Here is a 19,000-nt window from a genome sequence, read left to right as displayed (position 1 = left end):
TTAAGAATGGATTGGTTTGATCTTCTTGCAGTCCATGGGACTCTCAAGAGTCTCCTCCAGCACCATAATTCAAAAGCATCAATTCTTCGGCGATCAGCCTTCTTTATGGTCCAGCTCTCACTTACATACATCACTACTGGGAAAACCATAGCTTTAACTATACGGACCTTTGTTGGCAAGGTGATGTCTCTGCTTTTTAAGATGCTGTCTAGGTTTGTCATTGCTTTTCTCCAAAGAAGCAGGCGTCTTGGTGTACCACCTCACAGTTAAAAAAAGTATACATATAAATACATTAAGAATATTTTACATGTTTCTCATGCATGCTAAGAAGTTTTCTTTTCTTTTTTGTTGGTGGGAAATTAACAGACAATTTTAAACTAGTTGAGGTTTTGACCTACTGTGCTGGCCACTGAATGTAGAAATTGCTTTATTTTCCATTTCCTTGATGTTTGACCTTGTGGATCATTATAACCTTCTGCTATAACTGTGCATTTCAATGCAACCCTTTATAGATTTCCCTCTGATTTTGAAGCATCAGATACTAATGGAGGAAGTGTGCAGCATGCTAAAGTATCATCAAGCAACGCAAGCAATGATAAGACATGTTATCCCATACTAGGCACTCTGAATGTCCCTCTCACTTTAATCCATTGTCGTCCACTCAGAAGCTCCCTTTAGAGTTGCTCATTTAGAACATCTCGTCTATGCAAACCCAGATCTTGGTGGCAATACAGTATGCACCACCCCTCCCTTATCTAAACAGAATTAATACAAATGTGCTTTGAAATAAGCAAGGAGGATATGTATTTCAAACAACAGTATTATAATGACAAATGTTCAAATTTAACGTGGCATCAAGTAGTACAAAGAAATTCAGGTGAGATTATCTAGTTTCTAGCTCTCTACCATCTTTGGTTACGGCTCTAAGAGCAAGTCTATACATTACAACTGCTAAACAGAATCTATTCCACATGCATGTAGAATAGTTTGTGCAAAGATTGTCCCACTGCCCTGTGTAGAGTCAATACATGATAACTCTCTACATGACAGGAAAGGAAGAAGTCTCTGTAGTTGTGGAGATCCCTATTTAGAACAGGATTACATACTATGCTTGACATACTTTTGTTTGGGCTCTGCATCCATTTAGACATTTAATTATCACTGGGAGAGGATCCAGTGCAGTTCTTAGTAGTCTAGTTCAATCTAGCAGGTAAGACAACCTTCATAATTGTAAATGGTAACAAGTAGAGGTATCAATACCCTGTTTGAATGCAGCTCCTCAACAAAGATACATTCCCTCTTAATAAGGGCTACAAGAGGGCAGTAGATATTTAAAAAGGTTTTCTCCAGGAGTTTTGAGAATCTTGGCCACATCAACTCTAGATTCTTATGACGATGTAGGCAACCGCAAGGCTGCCTGTTGCAGAACCTCCCTCTAGCACAGTTTTTTGAATCATTAGAGATTCAAATAATTTGCAGTCAGAAACACATGGCCTTCAGGTGAAGCTGTTGGTCTATACTCCTGACAGTTACAACAAATGCCCTATTGAAAAACATTGACAGCTGACAATGCTCTCACAAGCATCACATAAATCAGGGGCAACAGAAGCAGGAGGAAGAGGAAGAACAGCCCCTTTCACCAGCTGAATTGCATCAAATGGGAAATGAACATAACTTCCTTACCTTTGGTGTGATTATGCAACTCAGAAAGAGATGAATTAGGTACTCTAAAGCACTCTGAACACTATGTACAGCATTGCTTAGGATTCAAAATTCTCTTAAGTACATTTCAGACAAAAGGGAGTTCACTTCAATGTGGCTTTGATAGCTTCTAATTTAAGACACTGAAGTTTCAGAGAAGTTTCAATGAGGCACAAAAACAGGGAGCGACAGAGTAAAGAGAAACCCCAGAGATAAAAAGAAAGGAGACAAAGGAAACCATGCAATACTTTTAAAAAGTGTGTCCCAGGTAACAACTTAGGGCAATAAGTGGTCCTGACTCTGACATAATTGATCAACATCACAGTCATGGAAACAACAAAGCCTCACTGAAGTTGCCTTCAAGCCAGTTGGGAATTGTTGCTGCTGCTGCTGCTGCTAAATCCCACCACTGAAATGGTTAATACAGGAAAACTATGAACAGCAACAACAACAAGGAAAGTGTGTTTGTCTGTGTCTTGAAAGGAAGGAACAAGATATTAAAAGGGATGGCTAAATATGGGAATATATTTCTGCTACTTTCATCGTCTGAAGTACCACAACTCTTGGGAAAGTAACCAGTTTCAATCGAACATTCAGTACAGTTAAAGGAGAAATACATTACAGGTAATCATTGACTTCACTCCTTGAACTTCAGCTTCAAGCTAACCTAACCTGAATATGGTAGACTGGCCTTCTGTGACTTCACAAATCCATGAATGGGCTGTGGTTACCAAGGAAACAGTCTTTTAAGCTCTGTTATGTTCTTTGCATCGTCATACTCATTCTGGCCACTGGGAAAACATCTGGGGGGAGATGTACAGGTTCTGTGTTTAAAATATAGCATCTCAAGCGCTGCTTCATGAGCAAGAGGGTGAAAAACCAGTAGCAGGGCTGGGAGCAATTCAGTATATTGTACAGAACATGTATGACTATCTGCCTGTTAGACAAAAGTCATGAATGCATGCTCAGTGCAGTGAGTTCCTGGCCTCAGGAAATGAGGTCATTCCCTTGAGGCCAAGGTGGTTTACCTGAAGAAGCTAAGAGAGGCAGAAAGGTTGGTGGATGAGCAAAGTATTGGAAGACCCAAGATTTACCCACACTGGAAGAATGGCAGATGCAACTGATAGAATACATGGAGCTGGCGGAAATGACCGGCAGGATTCGAGACCTGGGAGAAGAGATGGTGGAAGAGGACTGGAAAAAATTTAAGGACTATCTACAAAAACACTATAAGTTGTATGAATGTTAGGAGAATGCACGATTGAATGAAATATGGCGCCAGTAATCTTATTGTAAGACATATGAAAATAAATGAAAAGGATGTAATTTGGAGTAACACTATTGGAGATTTATATAATAAGAATGGAAATAAGGTAACAAATTGCTGCATGTAATGATAAGATTGAGAACGCAGGGAAGGGAGATGTGAGGAAGTCTGAAGATTATGAAACTATGATTGGTGAACAACATTTACTTTAATCTGTATCTTTTGTTCTTTCCTATTTTTTCTTTTTTTATGTTAATTCTATTTTATATTCTTGTATGTTATATGGTGATGGTAATTTGTATGTTTGGTGTTTCTTAAAAAAAAAAAATTTTCAATAAATATCTTATTAAAAAAAAAAAAGAAAGGTTGGTGGATGAGGCCTTTGGAAACTTGATAGATGTGCCCTGCTCAGCTCCTCTGCTGTCACAGCAAGTGAAGGTCTCGGGAAAGCAGGGTGTCCCTTTGAGGGAAATTGTCCCTTTGAAAGGTCTCATTCCTTGGGGGACAAGAAGGTATCTTCTCATTCCTCTGCAGGTGGCTTTTGGAAAAACTGTTGCCAGCTACACAGATACATGCGCTCTTCACTCATTTCCATTTGTGCTTACTGATCTAGAAGCTTTGATAATAAATCTATTTTTTCCTTCCACAGCTTCCTTTTCTAACTTCACCAATTGGCACTGGCTCATGAATTACTAGCATTGCCTTACACGCTCCAGTCTTATGATGGGAAGGCTCTTCATTAAACCACTTAAGATTTTGATAATAAAAGGTCTGAACTCCGAATACAAAAGCAAACAGGTCCAAAAAGCTTTAAGACATACTTTAAAAGGCACAGAGCAAAGACATGAGGTGAGTAAAATTAATAGGGAATGTGGTCTGGGGGTAATCACCTGATATGAACTTCGAATAGAGTGATTAATGGATACACCAAAAGCTGAGTATTGTTGAAGAATAATGTTGTATTTTTAAGTTGGAAAATAGATAACCAAGCTCTGTATGTTCTTTGTTAAAAATAAACGGACCATGTTCTGCCTTCCTCCACTGCCTGAATTATAAAGCCATAACATATAGAAAGATAAGAAATGACAGTTAACAGCCTGCTTAATTGCTTCTCAGCAAAGAAAGAGGTCTCTGCAGGAAACTCAGTCGAGCCCCTTGAGCCTTCCACTCAGAATCCCGTCCTTTGTGCCACATTTTCAGAAACGAATATATTATCCTTATCTGAGAGCTGAATTTCTTCTAAAAGGCAGGAACAAAAAATGATGTCTGACCAGTAGGGTGGCCTCATGAAATAGGAGGAAGGGCAGCTGTTTAATGGGGATTCAAACCAAGACGACTGGGCTCCCTCACAGGCAAAACAGGATTCGGGCCTACATCAGATGTGGGGAAGGATATGCAGACTTCCCCAGTGGGAAACCTTTTTCTGCCCAAAAGCCACATTCCATTCTGGGGGACAAGAGTTTGTGGTGGGCCGGGCAAGAGGCAAAAGTGGTCAGAAGCACTGATGCAAATATTACCTTTGTACAATTGTCTAGTTTCTGTGCGCACTCACACACCTCTATCCATGCAAGCAAGAGACATTCTCAGAGTTTGATGATTTATGGCCAGAAAAAGACACTTCAGGAAGGTGCAAAGCGGGGGGGAGGGGGGGCGTGTCTGGGGAAAGTCCTGAGGACTAGATAGGGAGGCCTGGGAAGAGGGTGGGGTCCACAGTTGTATCCCCATCTCTGGAATAGGATCAAAGCAGGTGGTTGTGAACAACTCAACTCAGTTTTGAATTTGTGAATGTACGCCTGAAAAATTCTCTGATACGTAAGAGCTCTTTCAACTCTACAAAACTAGGATTCTATGAAGTGGCAACTGAATATGAAAGCCTAAATCACTTCTAGGCATGTAATCAACAGAGATCCTTTCTTCTGTGCCAGCTGCAGCGCTGTCCACCTTTCGGTCTGCACCCTCCTCTACCTCTGTGCCATTCTATAACAGCGTTATGCAAGATCCTTTGGCAGCTTGACAAGTAAGCAATCTGGTGCCACAAACTGGCATGTGAAGCAGCTCCACATATTTACAAATGGGCCATGTTGTGTAACATGGCACAGCTAGAATCCGATGCAAAATATAGCCAGCGTGAAAGATGATTAGGACAGCCTGTGCTTCTGGGCTATGTGTTTAGCAAACACCTGCCTCCATGACTCCTGCACTGGAGACATCTGGACTGGATGACTATACACAATCTATGTAGTTCTGCCTTTAAAACAGGCCTGGGGAACCTATACCCTTGGAAATGTTGCTAGACTACAGATCCTATCATCTCTGACCACTGGCCATGCTGGTTGGCTGATTGGGAGTCCAGCAACACCTGGAGGGTTCTCCATCCCTGCCGTAAAAGATGTTTTGCTGGCAGGATGATTGTAGGAAGAAGATACAGTGGTACCTCTGGTTACGTACTTAATTTGTTCCAGAGGTCCATTCTTAATCTGAAACTGTTCTTAACCTGAAGCACCACTTTAGCTAATGGGGCCTCCCGCTGCTGCCGCGCGATTTCTGTTCTCATCCTGAAGCAAAGTTCTTAACCCGAGGTAATATTTCTGGGTTAGCGAAGTCTGTAACCTGAGGCTTATGTAACCTGAAGCGTATGTAACCCGAGGTACCACTGTAGTCAGAACATTTCACACTTATCTTACATCAAATATGCTGGTCAGCGGTTCATTTCTGAGCTCAGTTTAAAGCGTTGGTCTTGACCTTTAGAGTCCATATAATGGCTTGAGATCAGGTTATTCAAAGGATCAGTTATACCCATGGAAACCCACCAGGGACTTCAGATGCCCTGCTTTCTGGCCCATCATTAGTTAAGATCAGATAGGCAGGTAACAGGGACAGTGGTGGTGCCATAACTGGTCTTTGAAAAATCATAGAATCATAGAACTGTAGGGTTGGAAGGGACCCTGAGGATCATCTAGTCCAACCCCCTGCATTGCAGGAATATTCATCTGTCCCATATGGGAATCAAACCTTGGTGTTATCAGCACCATGCTCTAACCAACTGAGCTTTGCTGAAAAACATTGGTGGTGCCACAGCTGTGGGACTCCATCTCTCTAAGGAAATCCCCACTCTCTTCCCACTTTTAGAAGAGCTCTGGAAACCTTCTTGTTTCCTCGAGGTTTCTTTTAGTGAATGGTGTATTCTTCTTGCTAGTTCTCAGATCAGATGTCTGTTGGTGTGCTTTTAATCTGCGTGTGCATTTGCTGCATCATTTTACATTTATTTTATTGCTGTTGTGCTCTCTCGTGATTTTTAAAGGCAGCTTAAAATGGCTTAAATAAAGCTGGCTTAAAAATAAAATGTTCAGGCTTAGGCTGCAATCTTATACCCACTTAGCTGCGGATAACCCCACTAAACTCAATGGGACTTACTCCTGAGTAGACATGTCTAGAATTCTAGTCAGCTCTCCCTCCCTCCTAATAAAATGTGTTTGGAAAAGTGTTCAGGGGGGGGCTGTGTGGTATCCATGGGCACCATTGTGCCCACTACTGCCTCCCTTGGCTCAGACTCTCCTACACTGAACATGTCCTCTTAAATATGTCCATTTATTGAATACCCGCACTTCCAACTCTTCTGAACAGAGGAAAAGTGGGAATCACTTCTCTCTGTGGGCAAGTGAAGTGGTATCTGATGTAGGTATCTTTTTCCTGTTGATGGGGGCTGATGGGGCAGGAATCTATGCCTACACCATTTTGTGGTGTCATCGATTTGTTGATTTGTGAATCACCTTCCACACATATATCCCAAGGTGATTTACAGACATATCCTTAAAATTAGTTAAAGTAATGTTAAAACGAGTACAAGTTTATAAATTTTAAAACTGTAAAAAATGAACACTTAAGGTGGGCACAGAGACATCACCTTGTCAACAAAGGTCCGTACAGTTAAAGCTATGGTTTTCCCAGTAGTGATGTATGGAAGTGAGAGCTGGAGCATAAAGAAGGCTGATCGCCAAAGAATTGATGCTTTTGAATTATGGTGTTGGAGGAGACTATTGAGAGGCCCATGGACTGCAAGAAGATAAAACCTATCCATTCTGAAGGAAATCAGCCCTGAGTGCTCACTGGAAGGACAGATCCTGAAGCTAAGGCTCCAATACTTTGGCCACCTCATGAGAAGAGAAGACTCCTTGGAAAAGACCCTGATGTTGGGAAAGATTGAGGGCACAAGGAGAAGGGAACGACAGAGGACAAGATGGTTGGACAGTGTTCTCGAAGCTACGGACATGAGTTTGACCAAACTGCGGGAGGCAGTGGAAGACTGGCGTGCTCTGGTCCATGGGGTCACGAAGAGTCGGACACGACTAAACGACTAAACAACAACAAGGTTGGCACATTTTCATCTAGATGGAAAGATTTGTCAAAACAAAAATGTCTTCAATGGTTTTCATAAAGTACTGTTGGTTTTCTGCTCTTTTGTATGCGGCAGCCATTTTTGCACTATGCCACACCCCCATGGCAGTCATTTTGTGCTATTCCATGCCCTGGTGGCAGCCACTTTCTGAGCGGTGCCCACATGACTTTCTCAAAATTCCAGATGAAGCTACTGACCCTCAAAAGGCTGGCTAGCTCCTTTGAACTCTACTTCCTTCTCTACTTTGAACTCTACTTCCTTTTCCCCCTCTACACACAGAGACCTCCAGCAATTCTTTTGATCACCTAGGCTAGCCTATATCGCTCTGCACTCTTAAAAAACCACACACAAAACACTTTCCCCTTGCTTAGGGCATGCTCAGATGCCAACAGAACAAATGACTGAACAGTAACTTCAATGTTCAAAAAAAGCACAAGTGGGAGACAACTCTTCCAACATATTTCAAAACATTATTAAGTTGTTAACTTTCATTCTTATTTTCTGTCTCCCAAGCTGCTAACAGGGCTCTGGGTTGCTTTTTTTCCTGTCTTCTGAACTGAAGCAAATTTATGCAGTTTTTCTTCTTTTCAGACTAAAAAGGATGAGAACATAAAAAATAATTGGACCATAGATACCAATCAGTCTCTGAAAGGATAACTTGCTACTAAAGAAAAAATATGTAAAGTAAAATCAGAAAGAAAGAAAAAAGGAAGCAGATAAAAATGTATAGTGTAAGACAATGAAAAAAAACTGAGATTTGTTTATTCAGATAATCCTTTTGGGTTTGCGTTTTAAAGGTTTTAAGCATGCTAACTGGCTGGCAGATTCTACTGAAGCAGGTTATGGGCACAAAATTTTATTAAAATAAGACTGCTCATAAACAGGGCAGACGTAACACTAGGAAGAAGGGCTGAAGACTGATGCCACATGTTTTCCCAGTTATCCTTTTCTCCAACAGCACAGATATCACAAAGCATTATAGTAATTTAAGGTTCCAGAATCCACACCACAATTTGTGTGTGTTGTGCAGCTGTACAGCCACCAAGTAGGATTTGTAGGCCTGTTGCAACCTAAACTCAGCCATTGTCACAACAGGCTGCTATACTGTAGTTTAAAAAATGGAATGCTCCTGAATCTGCATGGTGGGTCAGCATCCTGACCTAAGGTGGGTTGCAACAACAGCACTACCACTACACAAAGATATGGTTTAAAAGGTTGAGAAATGGGCTCCCAAATGCATGTTTGGATTAAAAGTGCGTCCCAGGTCAGAAAACCATTGAAGGCTACTGCTCTAGATCAGCCTTTCCTAACCTGGTGCCCTCAATGTGTTTTGGATCACAAATGCTATCATCTCTGACCAATTACCAGGAGATGGGAAACTTCTGGAGGGCACTAGGTTGGAGACATCTCCTGGTCCACCCAGAGCTGAAGAACTGCAGTGGTGACAAGGACAATGAGCAAGATCCTGCTCCCCCTTTGCACATTTGACTTACAGAGCTTCCAAATGGGTGAAAGTGATGAGGCTGAAGCTGATTACTATCTCTCAACACTGTATTGCTGGCTCCCAGTTCCTTACTCAAGAGTTGTATGAGCATCCTGAATAAGGAACTGATGTCCATGTGCTTCTGCACCCCAAAATAAGTTGTGGGCCACGCCATATCATACATCTCCATGACTGGCTGGGAACAAGGAAAATGAACTGAGAGCTAGTCACCTGTTTCAACCTTGGGTGAAAGGGGCTAACTGAATTCTTTTGGCTTAAATTCCCCCGTATTCAGTAGTTACAACAGTTTATGGTGTCAAATTATTTTCATGGACTACTATTTTAACAGAAAGGGGTGATGGGAGGTATGTGTGCACTTTGCTCTGTTGAAGGCGTGAAAACAGTCAAATGTCTTCAAAGATAGCTTCTTGAATAATGAAAAGGATTTGACATGCTTAAATGAAGCCATAGGGATGAAAAGCACTTATCCTGAACACCCAGAGCCAATTAAGTTGACAAGATACAAGGGTGGAGACTCTAATAAGCTTCTCCACAATGTTCTTCTTAGTCCACAGGTCCAAAAAATGGCACCATTGGGACTATCTGGAAGGATTAAAAATGGTAGCCTGTTTTTGACCCCTAGTAAAATTAGCAGTCGTCATTGCTATCCATAATGAGTAGTTTTATCTGGGAAAAACACATTCACTGTGTGTGTGGTAAAAGAAAGTAAAAAATAGAAATAGTAAATGTGGAGCTATACACTTGACACTTTTTGCCCAATCAGAGCCCAGCTAGACTAGAAAAGAACCACAATATACTGAAATGTGCCTATCGTTTTAAAGAGTGGGCTTAGCCTACTAAACTATTATAATCTCGGGGTCTCTGTATTTAACCTTTTATTTGTACTTGGTTAACAAAACAATAGACACAACAAGTAACTTTCAACATTATAACATTTAAACCAAATGACTGCACTATAGGACCAAGTGAACAGTTACACTAGCACAACAACTTTTACCTGCACAATGTAACTTCCCCACCCATCCCTCTCCTGTGCGCCCCTTAAACCTGCTACACAGGGGTTCCCCTAACCATCTGCAGCAGGCTTAAGGTGTGTGGGGCTCACACAGGGAGAGGAGAGGGCAAGGAAGTTACACTGTGCAGGTAAACATCATTGTGCTTGTGTAAATGTTTAGTTGGATACCACTCAGTGTGTATGTGCGTGTGTCGATCACGCATTATTACAGCAACTCCACAATGCTTCCAATTTGTTTACCTTTTGGCATGTATTCGTAATGCAAAGGACCACGAGCATCACCAGTTTTTCTGTGAAATGGGTAGTGCTCACGACAGCGTCTTCCAAATGTGACTCTGGGCTTGGAAAGGTTGGAAAGCCCTGCTTTAAATCTATACTAAGCCAAGTTAACAGCCTTTGTTCCACTATAGTGCTATGAAAAAGGCTGAATACTTGCTAGAAGTTCAAAGGCCCATTTAAAAGTCAGGATTCACACTACAAAGGGACCTTGACAAGATGACAATTTTACTTATTTTTTATTGCTCTTTTTGTCCTTTGTTTTATCGCTTGGGTTTTGTTTGTTTTTTAATCCTTGATTCTGGCTTTTATCTACTATATGTTTTATATACACAATATTTTCAGTGTTTATATTTGCAAACGAGACATGTTTCATAATCTGTCTTTGACCTGGCCATTATAGAAGATAGGCTAGAGCAGAGCTTTCTACACTTTTCATGTTGGTGACACACCTTTTAGACATGCAGCATTTTGCAACACAGTAATTCAGTTTTACGAGCAAACCGTAGGTTAAATTAACCCCTTTCCAGCCACCGGCTGCCGACACACTAACCTTGTAAATCTCTGGGCTAGAGTATGTGTAAAGTCAGCATATGTAGAAGTCGAAAGTACAAAACATGATTTACATAGGCCCATCAAGTCTGAATTGTGTATGTTTATCTAAAATTCTGCCATAAATAGGAAAGGATATATTAAAAAAATGATCTTGTTCCCTTCTGATGAAAGCCAAAGGAAGTAGCTCCAGGATGAGGGCTTTTGAGAAGCCACCATTGGCACCTCTTCACAACAAAGGCTTCCATGTCCCATGCAAATGAGGATTTTCCCAATTCTTCAAAAGAGGCATTCCAGGGGATGAATAATCTACACAGGGCTTTGTAAATTAGGAAAGCCACTCGCACCTTGTTGAAATGTCCTGCACAGAATGCTGACAATAAGGAGTCTTTAAAAGGGTGGATGGCTTTAGCAATCAGAACACTGCCTGCCAGTCTAAACTGCCTACATGAAATTCACCCTAGTCAAAAAGGTAGCAATTAATAATTGAACAAGTTTCATTTCCATAACTATCTTTAATGCAGCATATTTACAATCCCATCTGTCACAATTATAAACTGGTAAAAGAGCACAGTTTAGGAACAGATGCTTCTGTGAATAAATAAAAAGTTATTTAGCAGGGGAAACAAGGTGGGGTTTACTCCCTGCGGACACATTAACAACCTAATCATCACCACAGTATAAAACAGAGAATTTATGGCCTAGCCTCTGTTTCCATATTAACCACAGGGACATGTTAGAAACCCTCCATCACTTTCTGAACTCAGCTTTTGGAAAGCCATCACTAGAACTAAAGTGAGATGGGCCAGTCCTAATATTAGGCAGAATGAGAGGCTGCCTCAGGTGGTAGATGCTGGGGAGCAGGGAAGAGGGGGGCAAGAATGAATACTGCCATTGTTGCACACAAGGAGCAAATTGGAACACCCAACCACTGCCCATGACCACAGACCCAATGAGCCAATGAGATTCTGTATCACACTGAGGTATCTCTCCTCTTGTAGATCAGGCAGAGCTATCACTAGCCGGAAGCTGACCCAGGAGTTCTGGAAACTGTGGTGTAAATTGGAGGCTTACAACCAAAGGTCTGGTTTGCCTTCTTTCCTTCGGGGTTCTGTAGCTTCCTAATCTTAAAATGGCATATTAACAGTAAGCAGGGGTCATACAAAAAGGTGGGAGAGAAAGGATAATCCAAACTGACCCTCAACGTGGCTGGCTGGACGATTAAACCAGAGTGGTCCTAGTTCACATGGGAGGGTTATGGGTGCAGTGTAGGGAAGAAGAGCTGTTTCCTGCTACTTCAGCAGTGCCTCGTGTGAAATATAGGAACCAGAGCTCCTTGCCTTTCTGTGAAAACTATGCAGCTGCATCTCTCTACTAATGTGAAAAACAGCCACCGCAAAAACATGTTTCTCTCTCACCTCCACCCCACCTCCTGACCACTCAACAAAATAGAAAAGACTAGTGTGTTTTCCAACATTAACAGCCTAGGGATAGGAAAGGAGGTGATTGAAAGAAATTGCATTACAGAGGCAGGTAAATTATATTAGTCAGAGCAGGCTACCCAGCAAGAAACACTTTAGGCAGTGATAAACATCAAGGCATATTAAATTGTCCTTTAAAAAACCAGGTCATTTGTAATTGTTAAAACAAACAAAGAAAAGGAGTGCAGAGCTTTTAATTGCTTTTGCCACAGATGCCAAGCAAACCCATCTTATCACGCTTATCTTTAAGAGAGGTAATTAGTTTCCAGCACATGTACCTGTGTAAGCAACATCGTGACACTGTCTCCTTCCCCCCCCCCAAAAAAATTTAATATGCCCTTGTTTTAATAAAGACCATCTGCACAATGGTAGATGCATCAAAAATTACAGATCCCCAGACAAGCCCTGCTCAGGCAGAATGCTAAATTTAATTAAACTTTCCGTATCAGTTGAGATTTATTTTTGTAAGGCAGGGTGGCTCGCTGTTGCTACGTATCCCACACAGTTACACATCGCTAGTTGTTCCTTTTTCTCCCTTTTCTTTAATAAAAGTTCGCTATCTGGAAACATTTTCATTTCCTCTTCCTCACATGGTTTGGGCATAAAATATTAAAGGAAACAGATGAACAGATTCCTGTTTCCCAAAGTGAAAGGGATCAAATTAAGTAGGCATTTGCATGGTGAGAAGCTGCATAAAAAATTCACAAGTTTCTAGTACGTTTGGAGGGTGGGTTCACATGACCCCATTTTTTATTTACTTACTTATTTATTACATTTATACCCCATCTTTCCTCCAAGGAGCTCAAGGTGGCCACATGGTTCTCTCCCTCGCTGTTTAAGCCTCACAACAATGCTGTGGCAGGTCAGGTTGTGAGAGACTGCAACCAGCCAAAGGTCACCCAACAAGTTTTCCCATGCAACAACAGCTTCACCGTGTGCCTGGTTATTTGCATATTTTCAGGTCCTGTCAGCTGTGGCATCCTTCAAAACAAAGCCTGATCGGGTACTCGCTTTCAGTGCAAAAACTACTGCAGAGCTGTCATGACTGTGGAAGCCCAGCAGTGAACAATAAATGGAGGCTGCAATGCCACCAGCTGAACAACCAGATCAGGTTCCTGGCTGTGAGCCTGATGTTGCTGACCAGGGACCCACTGAAAGTAGGAAGCTGCTGGGACTGATCCTAGAATTCCATGGTCCATAGAGCCAGAACAGAGACTCCTACAGGATCCTTCCTGTGGGCCCAAGGCCTCCCATAACTAGCTCACCAGCCTAAATGTCACAGACTAGGTGGAAGGCCACCGACAACAGCAGAAGTGTGAAGGGCAACTGGCCCTTAAAGAATCTGTAGCTCTCCAACAAAGGGGGCGGATGCAGTGCCCTCCAAAAGTTGCTAGACTACAACTCTCAGCAACTCCAATGGTGAGGGAGAATGGGAGCTGAACTCTGACAACATACCGGAGGGCACCATGTTGGCTACCCTTGGGGCAGAGCACAGGAGCGGTGGACTGAAGAAAAACGTAGTTCACTTTCAACCCATGTTGGAGCAAGTTGATCAATAGGAGCTCTCTGTGGTGCTGTGACAACCAAACTGCCTCATCCTGCAGGCACAGAACCAGAGCAGGATAGCTACAAGGCAGGGGACCAGAACAGCAACAACAAAGACACACCACACACCCTTTGCACTGGAGTCACTGCCAATATAGAACCTGAGCAATCATGTACCAATATTGCAACTGAGAAATGTTATGCCTTGCAGTGGGACCTGTTTAAGCTCTCTCTGTTCAGACTTTACAGTCACCTGCACAAACAAGATCTCTTGTAGGATAATCCAGCAAGAGGGTTGCACTCAACCACCATGGAGCATCATAAGAGAAAGAAATAAAAGCAGAAAAGATCAACAAGGCAATACAAAGGTTGATTTAGTGTGGAAAATAACTCTTAATAAGTCCAGTGCATTTCAACTTCTTGTTGCAAATGTCTGAATGAATCCCTATACAGGGCCATCTTAAGCATATCCGGCGCCGTGATGCAAAGATCCCTCCAGTGCCCCCCCCCCGGCAACTCCAAAACAAGGGATGGGGTGGTGGGAAATGTCCTCTGCTTCCCCCACCGCTTCGATCCTCGGCGTGGTGGCGGCAATCAAGCAGGAAAACGTGTTGGCGGACATGCTCTCCGGCATTGGGACGCCCAAGAAGGCAGCCCGGGAAGGCTGCGCACCGCCTTTCGCCAGGAAGCAGGAGGAGGACAACAACCCCGTCTTTAGCAGATGCAGAGGCATGCAGCTTCCATCCTAAGCCTCTGCGGGGATCGCTTTCCTCCTGCAGAGACTTAGGAAGGAAGCTGCATGACCACCAGGCATACAGTTGGTGGGGTGCAGCTGGCGGGCATGCAGGGAAAGGGGAGGCTGCCGGCAAAGCTATGCAGCTCCCCCGTTCACTAGGACGCCCTGAGAGGCCGGCGCCCTGGCACACTGAAGAAGAAGAGTTTGGATTTGATATTCCGCTTTATCACTACCCAAAGTAGTCTCAAAGCGGCTAACATTCTGCTTTCCCTTCCTCCCCCACAACAAACACTCTGTGAGGTGAGTGGGGCTGAGAGACTTCAGAGAAGTGTGACTAGCCCAAGGTCACCCAGCAGCTGCATGTGAAGGAGCGGAGACGTGAACCTGGTTCCCCAGATTACGAATCTACTGCTCTTAACCACTACACCACACTAAGACCCATGGGAAAGACGGCTCTGTCCCTATAGCATCTCCACTCACTCAAATTCTCCCAAACACCCTTTCCCTTTTCCTAGAGAGGAGCAAAATCTTTGGGCAGAAAAGCAACAGGAGCTGTTCCAAGTATTTCCCAATATATTGCAGTCTAGCAAATGAAGACTCTGTGTAAAGAAGATTGTAATATAAGACGTCCAAACTCAAAATGCAAAAGCAAAGAGCTAAGAAGAAGATTAGCAACACCAGCCTTTGTTACCCTGGTGCCCTCCAGGTGTTTTGGAATACAAATCCCATCAAATTCCCACTCACCCAACATAACCATGCTCCCATTAGCCCCATCATCAGACAGTTGTACTGGCTGAAGCTGATGGGAATTGTAATCCAAAACATCCAATGGGCACCAGATTGGCAAAGGCTGAACTACATGTAGCTCAAAGTTCCCTCCACATAAAGGACTGGTAATGATTAAGAGCTCCAAGCACAGACAAATCCACAAGATAATGATATAGCATGAAAACTGAGAAGGAAAACATGCCCTTCAGAACCAGATTTGAAAAGACTGAAATCATGGACATGAGGAATCCAAAGAGAATTGGCAGTACATGTTAGCCAGTGGGTGAAGAACACTAATTGCCAAATCCTTCTCAACTTGCCAACCCAGCAAGGAAGAGAAGCAGACCTTTCGCAGTTCCGTTTTTTGGCAGGTACAAAATCTAAGAGCTTGAAATGTTCTCTTGAGGAACAGAGATCAGAGGAGCATTTCAAAATATACACCCAGAAAATGATTCCTTACTTGAGAAGGCAACAGTCAGGCAAAACAAAAGGGAAAATGAAGTAAGCAAGGCACAGATTGTTCTGCTCTTGACCCCACTGCATTTTTAAGCTCCAAGTACACAACTCCAAGCAGGGGAAGCCAGAGTTCTGTTTGGTTAGAAATGTATGCAGAATTGCAGACTATTTTACGGCCCTCAGATAATCTGCACTTCATTTATTTAAGAGCATCAACAGTTTCTCACCTCCCAGATAGGTGATCTTAAGAACTAACTCAGAAGTCAGAGAATTATTTCCATCTAGAAGATGAACTAAGGCAGGAGGGACATATGTCTGTTTCTTGCATCTTCAAAACACTCACACTGTGTTTGTAGCTGGTAAATGAATGTGAAACACCTCTGACAGCCAGACTCCTGGGAGCTCTGTGCCTGATGAATATACAGTGGTGCCTCGCAAGACAAAATTAATTCGTTCCGCGAGTTTTTTCGTCTAGCGAATTTTTCGTCTTGCGAAGCACGGTGTCGGAAAAGTTTTGGAAAAGCTTCAAAAATCGCCAAAAACCTCAAAAAAGGCTACCACAGCGCGTTCTATGAGTTGCTCCTCGAAGTCAAGTCGCAACTGTATTAACGGTGTTAAGAAAAAGGAAACAAACTTGCAAAAAATGCAAGACGTTTTCGTCTTGCGAAGCAAGCACATAGGGGAATTCGTCTTGCGAAGCAGCTCAAAAACCACAAAACCCTTTCGTCTAGCGAGTTTTTCGTCTTGCGAGGCATTTGTCTTGCGGGGCACCACTGTATTTTGAGTGTCAGCTACCTTTGTGTGTAAACCCTGTGGTGGGATCCAGAGTCCTTCTCTATTTCCACTGGCATCTAGGACTTAGGAAGCCACCCACCAGATACCACACTTGGACCACACTGTTGGAGCTAGGCTTCTGTGGCCTGTGGCTGTGTTGGATTGGCCTTGGGAAAACAGCACTCCCTTCACATTTTAAATATCTTCCCCATACATGAGGAAACTGTAGACCAGGATAGCCAACATGGTGCCCTCCAGTTGTTGTTGGAGTGTGTCAAGGGTGCTCACTAGCCAGACAGATAGAGAATTCTTCATTGTCAAAGTGGACACTTACAGTCATTTCTATAGCTCCAAATATTCACCAACACCAGTCTAGTATCTATTCCCAGGTCTGCACTCTATGAAGCAGTTGCAAGAACAAGGGGTCACTCCCCCCTTCACCAGTTTCTGTACCTTCTCCCGATAAGCTGTGCACACACAGCCAGAGACTACACCTGCGTGGAACCTTCCTCTGCTCTTTCCTCTTCAACTCCCTTTGATTCTGCGAGACAGTGGTGCAGGGAGAGCCCTTCTGTTGCTCGACCTGCTTCTTCTTCCTCTTCCACACCTGTGCTGTGTTCCACCCTCCAGCTCGGAAGCTTTCCCTGCCTCCAGCTCTTGCCTCCTTGCTGGTAGAGTTCTCCACAAATCACTGGCCCCCTCTCCTGAGTCCAACTCCAGCCCCACTTCACCCTGTGCTCACTTGTCAGCGTGCTGCTAGTCCCTGACAGACTCTAACACCTATCACCTTCAGCAACCACAGCCAGGGATGATGGGATTTGTTGGTCTAGAGCAGCCTTTCTCAATCTGGGGTTCCCATATGTTGTTGAACTACCACTCCCATCATCCCTGACTGCCGCACCTGCTGGCTATGGATGATGGAAGTTGTAGTTCAACAACATTAGGGACCAACAGTTGAGACAGGCTGATTGATGTAGAGTAAGGCCCTGTGTTGACTACTCTTACTCAACTTTCGTCATCCCTGAACATTGGTCATACTTGCTGGGGTTGAGAGGAGTTACAGTGCATCATCTATCTGATGGATCCCCCTGTTAACTATCTCTCTAGACTGCATGCATAAAACATGCAGGAGGGTCTTAGGACCTATAGAGTCAACACAATACAAATTCCGCACCATCACATCCCCACTCTATTGCTATCACATTATAATGACTAAAGGGTGCCTCCTAGGCTGTTTCTGCACTTCTGCGTGGTCCTCGTACTAATTCAACCACAGTACGAGCTCTAGAGTAATACAGCCTTACAGCTACTGTACAGCAACTGTTCTACTGGGGTTTTAACTCACTGAAACCTGAAACAGCAAATCATCATGCAGCGGAGCTGCTCATTTTTCGTGAAGCCTACAAGACAATCAATCTGCGACAGGCTATATGCATCGCTGGCACAGCATCTTTATTCAGAAAATAAATCTGGCATCTTTGTGTGAGCTGACAACTGAATCCAATGCCAAAATCAAGCAGCATCAACAAAGCAGCCTAGCTTCATGAGTATCAACTCTGCTGTGAAGCACCTGAGAAGTGTTTTCACCTCTCCTGTGTTTTCACCTCTCCTGGGCTGTTTGGTCCCATAACAGGGAGGAGAAAACACTTCAAACACCACCAGAATGAATGTACTAGCAGCTGCCTCACCTCTGGAATATGCCTAGTTATCATAGAGGTGATAAACCAAATCTGGGCTGCACTATTTCAGATTGCTCACAAGACTGAATGCCCCTCCAAATGAAAAGTTCCCTCCACAGAGAAAAATAGCTTGTGAAGTAAGGTTCTCATCTAGTCTTCTTCCTGACATGCTAGTTTTGCGAGGTGGGGGAATGGCATCTTTTTGCATGATGTATGTTCAGTTACATGTGCCCCTGCCTGCAAGTAATGCAGCCAGACCCATGTTGACCACCTCAGCAGCATCGGTTCATATGCATGACAGGCGACATACAAATTTAATAAATAAAACAATAAATAATGTATTAATTTAGAGTCAATGAGCAGCATGCTGGTGCAAACTGGTCAATAGAACCTGCCCCCCTGAACTAGCAAGTCCCCACACACCATCACTGTCAATCATCTGGATGAACCCAGCACTAACTCAGATCTTGACCTCTCTCTAACATGCAAGCACAGCAACCACCTGCCTGTCCACAGGGAATCTGATCAAAACAATCCGACCAAAATGAGGCCAATCTTTAATTAACAGAAGTAGTACACACATAAGCTGCCTGTTACTGAATTCGCAGATTCCTTATAACAAGAAAGGTTCTTAGGATGCCCAAAGCCCCATGTTTAAAATGAAAGACTCTACTGACTCCTGTTTTGGCAATAAGTGTATCAGAACAGGATAGAGAATTTTAGAATAGTGTCAAGAGAATGGGTGACAAAAGGTATTGAAAGCTATGTTCACTAGATCCATCATAGGGTGCAAGGAGGTCTTAAACCAGGAGTTTTGCCAGCCTGGCTCCAGCAGCTAACTTCCTGTGCC

The 19,000-nt window shown here is 43.2% G+C and overlaps 1 protein-coding gene across 5 annotated transcripts in view; it reads right to left on the bottom strand.

Annotated features, from left to right (window-relative positions):
- CHGB (chromogranin B) overlaps positions 1 to 19,000 on the bottom strand; it is an 89,484-nt gene that overhangs the window by 39,585 nt on the left and 30,899 nt on the right. The window lies entirely within an intron of this gene.

Source organism: Podarcis pityusensis, assembly GCF_964106645.2.
Source record: "Podarcis pityusensis genome assembly, chromosome: 3".
Lineage (NCBI taxonomy): Eukaryota > Metazoa > Chordata > Lepidosauria > Squamata > Lacertidae > Podarcis > Podarcis pityusensis.
The sequence above is the reverse complement of the archived record's forward strand: the minus strand, read 5'-3'. Positions and strand labels throughout refer to the sequence as shown.